General features: G+C 45.1%; 1 protein-coding gene across 3 annotated transcripts in view; it reads left to right on the top strand.

Moving 5' to 3' along the window:
• The first annotated feature begins 1752 nt into the window (after positions 1-1752).
• Positions 1753-12165, top strand: part of MAP3K2 (mitogen-activated protein kinase kinase kinase 2) — a 51509-nt gene continuing 41096 nt past the window's right edge. For all 3 annotated transcript variants that reach the window (XM_035569870.1, XM_035569863.1, XM_035569878.1), the window contains exon 1: positions 1753-1837. The gene's annotated coding sequence lies outside the window, so the exon portion shown is untranslated. The remainder of the gene's footprint in view (positions 1838-12165) is intronic.

The raw sequence follows: 12165 nt of genomic DNA, 5'->3' as shown, positions 1-12165 counted from the left end.
ATTCTGGAATCAAGGCAGAGCCATACTGCCTGATTGCAGTCAATTACTTGAGCAGACTATCCTAAGATGTGCTTACCCTATAATTTTCACCCCCCACTCTTCCCAACTTCCATTGCCTGTGTAGGGCTTGTACTGAATGCATAAATAACTAATATGCTTTATTGCAACTTCTGACGTCTATTTTTATGCCCCTCTTTTCCGTATCAGCAGTTACACTGTTCTGATAAGCACCGTTTTGCTTCAGTAGCGTAACGCATTATCTCAGAACCATGCCCCTGGGTTTGGGCTGAGCTCAGTGTGAGTCAGTGTTTTAAGTGCTGGTCCTTAGTGTTGATAGACACACATATATATTTTTAATCTCAAAGTCGATATTTGGCTGTTTATCTTGCTCCTGATAGTGAAGATGCTCTATTTTAGGAATTATGCCACAGTAACGGTGATGCCAGTGAGGATGTACGTGTCCTCAGCAAAGCGCTCTTGGGTGGCACTGATAGTGCAGCGAGAGTGCCCCGTGCTAAGAGGGCTTTGTGCAGAAATACTGAGGACATGGGCAGAGGAAAAGGGCAAACAAGGATGATTGTCCACAGCCCTGGCTAGCTTGTCGTGTGGTGAAGGAACCCAGTCTTCAAAACCTACTTTCCACTACCCCTTCTTTTGCAAGATGCTAGAAGTGACAAATGGCCATGGACTGGAACATTAAGGCAGGGGAAACACTGGATGTGTTTTCAAAGCTGTGTAAGCAGCTGTGGATCATTGATCTTGCTTGATGGTGCAGGAGCATCACACACACTCAGCGTTCCTCTTGGCTCTTTCCCTATCACTTAGCACAAAAGGTCACCTTTTCAACTTTCTGGCTAAAGACTTTGGGTCACGACAGACATCCCATAAATATGGCTGACAATTTTGCCAGCTGTGGCTAAAAGTGTCTTAGTTTTGACAGACAACTGTGTCTGCCTCATGTTGGCTTTGGAGTTCTTATTAATCAGTGCCGTTCAGAGCCTTGTGCCTTTCTTGGATGTGCTTCATCAGTTGGTCTTTCTTTAGCACAGCCCTCTTGAAATTTTAATATATATTTTTTTAAGTTGATACTCGTTTTTATCATTCTGCTGGATATTTCTGTGGAATGTATCCCCTCAGAGGGTGCCCTACACCCCCCCGGGCGCCTGACGGGTCGAGGAAAAAGCTTTTTCTCTGCAGCCTGAGGGCAGGTTGGGCGCTGCGTGAGGGGGCAGAGCAGCGTTTTGGTGTCTCACAAATACACCCCCCCCCCCCCCCCCCCCCCCCGTTACACGGGGCCGTTGCCCCCACCCCGGCACTCCCCTCACGACAGGGGTGGCTGCGACGAGGGAACCGTAACCCCGCCCCGCGCATGCGCCGCCCGCCGCGGGCTTCCCCCTTCGCGCCTCCTCCTCCCCCTGCGCCGTGACGCCGCCGCCGCGGTGACGCCTCACGCTCCCCCCCCCGGCTCCCGGCGGCGGGGCGACGTCACGGGCCCGGCGGCGGGAGGCGGGGCCTTGGCTCGGCAGCGGCGGCGGCCGCCGGCGCCTGACGCCCGCCGGGACCCCCCCCGCCTCAGCGACCCCCCCCCCCCGGCCCTTACCCCCCCCTCCTCTCCCCGCTCCTTCCCCCCCTCCCCTCGTCGCTCCTCGCCGCCTCCCCGCCTCCCGCCCCGCTCCTCGCCGTGCCCTCGCTCGGGCAGGCCCCGGGGCCGCTTCCCCCCCCCCCGCGGCCCGGGGGGGGCGGGCTCCCCTCAGGGCCGCCCTCGGGGCTCCCCTCGGGGCTCCCGGCCGCTCCCCAGCCGCGGCAGCGCGGAGGGGGGGCCTCCGCCGTCACACAGGTCGGGCCCGGCGGGACGCGGCGGGGAGGGCCGGGGCTGGGGCTGGGGCTGGGGCTGGGGCGGGGGGGGAGCGCTGAGGCGGCCCCGGTGCTGCTGAGGGGGGGTTTGGGGGCCGGGGGGGGCTGCAGAGGGCCGGGGGCTGCGCTGGGGGCGGGGGGGGTTGTATTAGGCGGGGGGGTAAATCGGCCGTGGGGTTGTTTTCTTCCCCCTCTGGGTTTTGGGGCGCGCTGAGGTACCCGGGGGGGTTCTGCTGTGGGTGTGGGGTTTGGCTGTGGGAGCGGGGGGGGGGGGGGCAGCCCGATACGAGCCGGGAGCCCCTCCCCCTCCCCCCCCCCCCCCGGTTGTGTTGTACCTCAGGGCCCCCTGAGGGGATGGGGGCGGAGGGCAGCACCTGCCTCCGAGCGAGGGGCTTCGCTCCCCGCACCAAATGCGGCTGGGCTGTCACGGATTTGCCTCCGTTAAACAATGCAGCACGCTGCGGTGGGTAAAGAGGCCTTCGAAACGTGCTCCCGTGGCTGTGGCGAGGAGCCGGCATCTCCAGGCTCCTCTGCACGGCTGGGCTCGCTCGTGGCGTAGCACTTATTAGCAGAATGCCCGAGAAAGTGTGCTTCCAGCTGGCATCCCCTTATGGATGGCTTTAAGGGAGTGGGCAGCGATGAGGTGGTATTTACGTGGTGTTGCAAAACCTTAGAAGAATCCCCCTGTGTTTATTTTTCTCTTATCCTGTGGCTAAACCCTTCCTTGTCATTTGAAAATAACAGCAATACTGCATGAGGATTCTTCCTTTCATGCCTACAGTGGCTTTCTTAATATCTCCTTTCCTCCAAAAATATTCAAAGGTGAAAACTTATTATAATTCTGGTTTTCTCTACACTTTGTGTTCGTTCGTGATTGCCACTGAGTGTGGTTATTGATTCAGATAACGAGGCTGTATGTAATTAATTTGATGTTTTTCAAGGTTTCGCTGCATTTGATAAACGAGAATAGCAAAGTAATATTTGTCAAACTGACTCATTGCTGGAGAAAAAACTGTGCACGGCTCGTCGTGATGAGCAGGCAGGCAGCCTTGATGAACTGTCAGTGGTTTACCTGACGCTAAGGGAAGGCTGTGGTGGAGAAAACAGCTGTTTCCAAACTGCTTGTCTTGGCTTGCTGGGATTTGTAAACTGTCAGAGGAAACTTTTTCTAAGGTAGCCTTGGTGTCTGGGAATCCTGAGAGCTGTCCTAGGGTGTGTGAATAGGCAGATACCTGTGACAGGTACATTTAAATTTTTTTTTTTTTAGCATAGTGTAAGAAGAGCGCTATTTTGTTGTGTAATGTTTAATATCATGGTAGGGAAGATCTTATATAATATTTATTTGCTTTGTGCTGATTAAACTCTAGATACTTTATAGCAAAAACAACCTTTCAAATGTGGTCATGGATCTATCAGTGGTTCTGTGCTGTGGTTCCTGGGAAAGCTGGTCAGTGCACAGACTCATAGAAATTACAGCTGCCAGAGGCTAGATGGGGAGGGCTTTGGGTTTATTACAACCGTAAAGATACAGCTTTATTCTGGAGAAAGCAAGAAAATTAGTCATGCTCTAGATTTAATTCACAGATGTAGTTTTGACTTTGTGTTTTTTTCCGTACAGTTTCCTAAAGTCCAGTCTTAATATTTAGCTACAAATTGGGTTTAAAAAAAGTCATTATTAATAAGTATTTATGGAGTAGTTCTTGGAAAAAAAACTTTGCACTTTAGCAACCTAGATTTCAGCCTTTGTCTTTCATCTGTATTATCTTTACTGCAGGCTCACTTTTTATATTACCAAACTGAGTCAAAAATAACAAATATCGTGTTCATCATGTTCATGTTAAACAAATAGCGATAATTTTTGCTATGCGTTGTTTAGTGGCTTTGGAGCAGTCTCTGAACTGACAATTATGTTTCCTTATAAACTGCTACATCAGGAGGATCACAGGGTGATTTCCCCCTCTCTCCAAGCACACGCTCAAAGGTGTTCTGATCTATCGAGATGTATGTGCTTGGTATGGAGTAAAGAACAGATTTTTTTTAATAATTTCTTTTTAGATTTTTACTCTTATCATTATCCTAGGTATAAATTAGGGCTTGGAGAAAAATGAAAAAAGAATAAAAATGTGACCAATGTAATTAATTACATTTTGTTACTTTTGAAGAACTTCGTTTCATATATGTGATGAACCTAGGTAAGGTAGCTAGTTAATAAGCATATTTTTATTATTTAACATGCAAACAATTAGGTTTGCTGTCCTGAAAGTTAAGCTTTTGAGATTCAGAAGTAGAGCTGACACAGTATTGCATTAAAAAGATCTCAGTGACATTCTATTAACCCCACTAATTTCTCTTTGGGAGAGAAGAAAAATGCATTTTTTTTTTTTTTCCAGAACTGCAAATATTGCATTTGCTATTTCAATATTCTGGTATTTTGTAGTGTTTAGGAATAGTCAAAATAGGTCATGCATGTTATAGTTGCACTTGTGTTGCAAAATAACGTTGTAAACATATCATTGGGTTCTGAGAACAGCATTCAGCCTGCAGTGTGCGTTAGCTGTGGTTCTCACTTCTGGATCACAGTGTGAGATTTTGATTTGGTAACATTAATACCGACAGGTGTAGCATGTGGATGTGTGTTAGCCTCATTTCTTACTCTGAACATACACGTTTGCATTTCTTTTCTGGGATGTTTGAATTATATTCACCTTAACTGTATTTTCAGGGCAGCTGCAGCAGTTCTGGTACCAGTGAGGAGAGGAGAGGTGGAGTTCTGTGTTAGAATAGCTCAACGGCTTCCCATCAGTGGAAGCCACTGCTCCAGAGACACTTGACCCACAAATGCACGTACAGCATAGCTTGGGGCCCAGCTTAATGAGATCATTTGAAGTTGGTCTTCCTTGAGCAAGGCCCAAGCAGGGTTGTCTGCAGTGTGCTTTAAGAACTGCCAGTCGAGAATTGCTAATGGAGGCAGGCCGGTGGAGCTCTGACTTTTTCCTGTCCGTTGGCAAAGTCTCTCACGTATATTTACTTCCATGTCTCATATGATTATGTATTCTTGAAATTATCCTGGCCATCTGTAACTTAATTTTTCATTTGAGAGCAAAATCATTTCTTTAGGCTGAAGCTTTTTCTTTGCTGTAGCTTTGTTTTCAGTCCCTGTTTCCTCACCTCCCTCACTTCCTGGTCTTTCATCACTCACTTCTCTTTCTGTATGTCCATTCAGTCATTTATTTGTCTGCTTCTGTGGATCACCTGCCGTAGTAAAAGATGCTGCTTCTGTGTTCCCGAAATATTTTCTGCTAAGTATAATAACGGTTCAAAACAGCAGTGCTTGCAGTTACAGAATTCAAATGCTTCACATGCTGAAGTTGCAGAGACTGTAATTCTGAAGCTCAGGTACGGTAACGCTGATAAATGCATTTTGATAAATAAAGGAAGGACAGATGTGTAAGAAAGGAAGGGACTTCATGGGGTTGCTCCCTGCTCTGAGGCAGAAGCAAATACATTGAAGTTTTGTCTGACGAACGTTTGTCTAATCTGTTCTTAAAAACCTCCAACGAGGGGAATACCACACCTTTGCTGATCTATTTATAGCTAGTGCATAGCTGTCGTTATAGTTCGTAGGGTTTTCTTAATATTTAACTTCTGTCTCTGTCTTGGTGCTCATTAAGCCAGTTAGTTCTTGTCTCGCTATTATTACTCATGCCGGATAATGATTTCTGTACTGTTTGTACCAACCGTTTGTAGATGTGAGGACTGTTCCTCTGTCTCCTTTTACTTCTGACTTCTCTTTACTAATCTATGCAAAGAGGCCTTTGCTTCACAGGTCATGTTCTCTCAGGTTTTGTTGTTGTTTTTGTTGTCATCAACTCCCGCTGGACTCTGTCTGATTTGTCTGCAGATTTTTCAAAGCTCCCCAGCCAAAGTCTGACCACAACAGAATAATTAACTTACTTCTGCTGTAACTTACAGAGTAATGTATGACAGCCCTATTAAAATGTAATTCCTCTGTGTGTGTGTCCATATAATTTTGTTGCTTTTTTGCCTGTAGTCTTTTTTTTCTCAACAGCATCAGGTTCTTGGCTCCCGTGTTTGTTAACACAGGAGCTTGTGTTAGTATTTGTTGAATCGGGTACCTTGAACAAAAAGAATAGAACCTTTTGGTGTGTGGAATTTAATCTGTATTTCAGGTTAGTTTTCTGATAATGGACTATTTCCAGACTCCCCACAAGCAGGGATCAGTTCGCAGGAAAGCGGGCAGTTTCTGCTCTTCCTCCGTTTCCCAGCACACACAGTCCCTGTGTTTTTTGAGTGTACGTGTTGTCTGCAATGGGAAGCCTGACTGAGTAAGTTCTTCTGGGGTTTGAAGGAGCTTCCATTGGCAAAAATGTGTCTTAACCAGTCTTTTTCATATGTTGTGACTTTGAAGTAGTCCTGTTGGTGAGATGACCTGTGTCAGTGTACCCGTACCTGAGCAAGCCTCCTTTCTCTTGGAGATGTTGCTGCCCTTTCACAGCCCTGTGACAAAGCAGAAGAAATACAGGTGGGCTTTTCTGGAAGACTTGCAGAGCCGGCTACCAAACAGCTGTGTTCAACATGCTTCCTGGCTTTACTCCAGTTTATCCCACTTGTTATGGAAATAATTTTATCCATAACTTTTGAGGCTAGATCACAGACGGGACAAACTGCAGGATTCTTTCAGCAGTGCTACTTTTGAAAAAAGAATGAAATAGCCGCCAGTCGTGATCATTAGAGAAGGCCTTTGGTTTATTGCAGGAAGGCATGTTCCAGTAGTCAGTGGTGATTGACTCTTACCTGGTCTCAAAAGGATTTTAAAGTAGCTCACACAAGAGAGCCCTGTACATGCCAACAACTTTGAATGCTACATTGCCAAAACTATCACAATGGGAACTGTAGTGTCACCTTTGAACAACGATTTGAAAATTGAAACACCTGGATGAGTCCCTTGTTTAGATTTAAAAAAAAAAAAAGAAAATGCTGTTAAGCAGTAATTAAATCCCTAAAGAAAATCTTTAGAACAGAAGACGTTCTATTGCAGACTGTGAGAACTGTCACCACGAACATTTTTGGCCAATACCATCTAACTGCTGAAAAATGATCGGTAAAGCTCCACCTATATTTAGGTGCTGGTTTGCTGTGCTGACTACGTGCGTTTTTAGAAGTGCCGTGATTATTGTAACTCCAGCGTGAAGCTTTTGATTTAAAACAACAAAACAAACAAAGCAAGCCCAAATAATTGGAATGGCAAAACCCCAGAGCACTACTTTGTTTTCTCCAGGAAGGTTAAATGGTAACAGAATGGACATAAAGTGGTAGTTTGAAAACAGCCTCTGCTGCTGGTGCAGTAAGCCCAGTATGTTGGGGCAGGGGCAGGTAGTGTAGCGAGTGACTTTCGAAGCTGCTGCAGTAAGTTTCTTTTTTGAATATCTGTTAAGGCTCTGTGTTTGTGACGTTAGCACTATCATGAATACCAAATGAGATTTTCAAAGGAGAATTTATGTCACTGGCGCGGTGGCTGACAAGTCTGTGGTAAAATCTTAATCCGTAATGAAAGCAGAAAAAAGATACTCCAGTATTCTTCCTCCGGCAGTAAGCATGAACGGATGCTTAGAGAAGAGTAAGAACAAGGCAGGCATATATCAGATTTAGCTTGAGTATTCGTTCAATCCCTAGTATTTTCAGTGAAGGGCTGTTCTAAATCTAGGCTTCTTTGTTTTTTCATGCAGCCAGTCCTTTTTCTGCATGTATCCAAATTTCTGCACCCAAATACCCGTGGGTAAGAAGTTCTGCGGCTACACTGCTACTTGTTATGTTAAAATCCACCTTCTTTTTGTTTTCAGTTTGGTTTGTGCTGTTCTCCTTTGGTGTGCTGCATTTGTTGTGGAAGAGAGTGAACAAGCCATCTCTAATATGATGATCAGTCTCTGTTCCTCAGGTGATTTTGTAGATATTTATCACTTCCTCCTCTCACCTGAGTCTCTCTGAAACTGAAGAGTCCTAACTTGTCTCTTTGTACCCTGCTGCAGAACCCGTTCTGTGCCTTTGGTTGTACTTTTTGCTCTTCTCTGAACCTGCTCTATTTTGCTTTGTCCATTTCAGAAGCTGAATGCCCCAGAGCTGCTAGTGACATTCAGGATGGACAGACAGCCATCCGCTTTGTACTCATTTCTTTCATAGTAATTCCTAACGTTGATTTTTGTTTCTGAGTGCAGGTAGAGTTTGCTGCCGAGCCCGTTGTTTTGTTCTGTGTAAATTCAACTGGTTCTCCCCCACCACACGTGCTTACACACACATCACTTTCATTCACCTGCACTGGCCGTGACCTGCTCGGTGTGACAAGGACCACCTCTGGTACTTCACGGGGCACTGACAGCAGGCACAGTGCTGCTGGCAGGCTTTTCACCTTGCTCTGTTTTTCAGCTAATTCAGGATGCCTTGAGCAGCTCAGCCTCTTGGGGGACCCTGTTGGTACCCTCGTTCCATTGTGAAGCACAAATTTTGCTTGTCGTAAGTTTTCTGTACTTTAACCGATCTATTCATGCTGGGGTCTTTCCTCTTTCTTATACTGTGACTGCAAAATGCCTTTTGAGATTTTTTTCCATCATTAGAAGTCCAAGTAGACTCTCTTAGGGAATATGTTCAGCTTTTCTATTACCCACGTTTGGGATGCACCAAGAGATCAGAAAGTGAGGAAATCCTCTTGTCGCAGCCATACCTGCTCATCCCCATCCTACTGTGTATGCCCATTCATCCGAGTTCGTTGTGTGCCGGCCAGGCTGAGGTGTTTGTCATTTCCTGGAATCCCTGCGTCACACATGCCATCCTTTAAAAGATCTTTTAAAGCCCAAGCTGTGCAGTGGCCAAAAGGGGTGCTTTGAGCAGGAATTGTTGCTCCTGTCTTTGTGCTGGTGTTACTGCTGTTGATGTGTGAGATCAGTCAGGTGGGCTGGCAGTCAGTTAAAGAATGTGAAATAAATCTTTTCAGCTGGCTCACCTGTTTGCTCTGGATCTCCTGCTTGGCACAGGATCTCAGATGGAAAGTAGCAGCGCTCCTTCAATAGAAATGCAAGCTTAATGTACCTGTAGACTTAAAATTGTGATTATCTATGGGCATGTACACAGTAAACCTTTCCCTGGTAAAATCTCCCAGCTTTCAAGTCTGTATTTAAGTTACCTTATCAACTGTCTTTATGAGCCTCCTGCATTTTTATCAGCTGAGGAACAGGTGTAATTATGTAGCATCGTGGATGTCACTAAAGATTTGGTACCCACCGTGAAGCAGTGAGCTGTGGGAGATGCAGGCAGGAAATGTCACGTGGGTATGTTGTCCTCGTGCCTTTGTATTTGATTCTTGAGTGTTCAAAGTTAGGTTTGCCGTGTTTCATTTTGGTTCAAATGTTTGTGTGAGAAATTACGTTGAATTTTGGCTTTTTGGTTCACAGGAAGCTAAATATTGCTACCCAAGTGTAAAATGAGGAAGGGCTTCTGCTCTTGACAGCTTAGCAATGCCTTAATGTGTTGGCTTGTGTGGGGCATCCGGTGTAAAAGCAGTGCCTACTGCATATGGATAAAAACTTCAAAGTTTGTCTGCTTAGAGCTGCTCAGTTAAACAAGGCTGACTACAAAAATGATGCACAGTCCTATTATGCGTGTGGTTAAAAAAAAGTCCGTGGATTTTGTGTATGTATACGTGTGTTAGAAATGCCTCTCTCCGTTTCCATTAATGTATGTTAAGTATAGACTTGTCCATCTTTCCAGTGGTGTTACTGGGCCCCGTGTTGGTACAGTTCCAAGTTTGAGAGGTCTGAGTCTACCCGGACCTGTGGCTCCCTTGATAACTTTACTCCTCCTGTTTGTCGTTTGTGTCGAATTTTTTAGTCTTGAATTTGAGATGGGTTCATCAGTGTTCTTTCTGTACTGTGGTGGAAATGCGTATGGCTCAGGAATGTTTCACCTTACTCAAATATTCCGTGTCAGTGTGTTACGGGATTCTCTTGTATTTTTGTGTTCCCGTTATTAGGGATAGCAATAAGGGAAGGAAGGGCCGGCTGAGCCTGCAGTCAGTTCTCTTGGTACTGGGTTTGCAATGATAGTGGTGTGATTTGCACCATGGTTAAATCTCACAGCTGGAATCAGTGGGTGCTGTTTGAATGGAAGGTGCTGTCAAAAGCGATAATTATATTGCAGAAAACTAAAGCTTCTCCTTTTTGGCACCTAAAGATAGAAACTATAACTAGCTTTAGAAATTCAGAGTGAGTTTGTTTCCCCGGTTTATTTCCCCAGGTAGGTGTCTTTCAGCCCATCAGGGTTACAGAATGAGCAGGTGATCTGAGGAGGATGGAACTGGTTACTGGAGTTTAAGGATGTGTTTTTCTCTGTGCTCTCACAAGTGAAGTCTGACTGATGAGCTGTAGGTAGCTGCTGTCATGTTAATTGACATGCTCGAGGTGCTTACAATACTCAGTTTCTGCTGGAAGCCAGCTTTTTCTTCTTGGGTGCTTTATTTTTGCTTAAAGAATAATGTTCATAGATTAGAACTGCTGTTTGATAGGCTTACTTCTCTACTTAATGAGTACTCTTCAAATTCATTTATGTAGTACTGGTTGTAGCACAGTCTTCTGTTCTTAGAGATGTGAAGATCGCAGGAACAGCTAGTACCAGTAGCGCTGGTAAGTGTACCTGGGGTGCAAGCTTATAGTGTCAGTGTTACTGTGCCCTTTGGCTGATCTGGTAGTCTTGAATTCTGTCATAAGGAAGAGAGATGCCCTGTGCTCTTTCAGGGTATTTGCTGTGATTTCTCTATGATGCTAAAAAAAAAAAAAAAAAAAAATGTTTAGCCTGCTGTCAGATCTTGGGTAGGGGCCATGCAGTTACGATTGCAGCTGGTAACGTTTCTGATTGTAATACCCTTAGCCCTTGTTGGCAAATATTTTGACTTGCCAGTTCAGAGATTGAACTAAGCCTAACATTGGTGCCACTGGTGCCAAGTGCAGCAGCAGGCCTCCCAGTGACAGCAGCGGGTGCTAGGAGCCAAGAGCACCACGGACAGTTTTCGGAGAGGAAACAGAAGTGCCTAAATCCAATTATAACACTCATTGTAATACTTATCATGTGAGATTGTACAGGTTAAAACTTCACAGACCTGTTTTCTTTGAGAAGCCTTTTATGGGGCAATTCAATTAATTTTACACAGTTAATTATGAAAAAGTTACATCTCAGAAGTATTTTACTCTGCATCTTTGTGGTCGTTGTGTTATCTTAATGTACTGGTTAAGACTTAAACCTTTCTATGGCATGAATAGCATTAATCGGTGTCACTTCCAGCTTCGTTAGTGGTGAGAAATGTATTCTTCTTCACGTTGTGATGCTCTGAGACTTTCCACCACCACGGTGGTGGTGATAGATTTCCAGGTGCTAGAGTGATTTGGTGGCAGTGATGCAGTTCACTGGGCTACATAACGGTGTTTATTCCTTCTTATTATACTTATGTGAGAAAATCTAGTCTCAGATAAAGTAGAGCCAAGCGATGAATAGGAGCATGAGCAGAGTCAATTAATTGCAGCTGGTGTGTTGTGCTGCAAAATTGGCAACACTGAAATATTTTGCATGGTGTCACTGTGGCACCTGTCCACAGGTTTCAGCTGTTGTGACCCTTCTTTTATATTAAAATGCATAGGTTTGTTTTGTAATAGTTTTTTCCTGAAATTGCAAACAGCTCTTAAGAAAGCATCGTGACAGATTTGCTTGATGTATCAGCAAAGTCAGTTAGAGCGAGAAATTAGCTGTCAAAGAGAGTGCTTTGGCTGCTACTGAGTACCTGCAGGAGCAGACGCAGGAACTGGAGAGAGAAGTTCCGTAAATCTTGAATTAGGCGAAGAAAGAGATCCTGTTGAGGAAAGTAGGCGCTTCTCTGTTCGAGGCCAATTACAGCCTTATCTTTTTTGTGTACTTGAAGTGGAGTGGGTTTATGAAGGGGTATCCAATGGAGGTTCTTGATGCCGTTTGGAAAGAAGAGGTTCATTCAAAGCAGGGAAACTTGCATCTGAGTGCCTTGAAACTCTCTAAATATTCTTATCTCCCCATATCAACTGTAAAGGAACTGCGGGGAGATTAGCTTTCCTAGACTACAGTTACTCTTTGTGAATCTTGCTGTAAGTGTTGAGATATTGATCTCAAAAGCTGAAGATGAGTTTATAGAAAAATTATGCTAAATTATCTACTACTTTGCATTTTTATGAGAACAGTCATTAAGAACTGTGCCCTTGCATTCTCAAAGCCTTCTCGAGCTTT

This window comes from Cygnus atratus, chromosome 6, assembly GCF_013377495.2.
Source record: "Cygnus atratus isolate AKBS03 ecotype Queensland, Australia chromosome 6, CAtr_DNAZoo_HiC_assembly, whole genome shotgun sequence".
NCBI lineage: Eukaryota > Metazoa > Chordata > Aves > Anseriformes > Anatidae > Cygnus > Cygnus atratus.
Note: the sequence above shows the minus strand (reverse complement) of the source record. Positions and strands in the feature narration are given on the sequence as shown.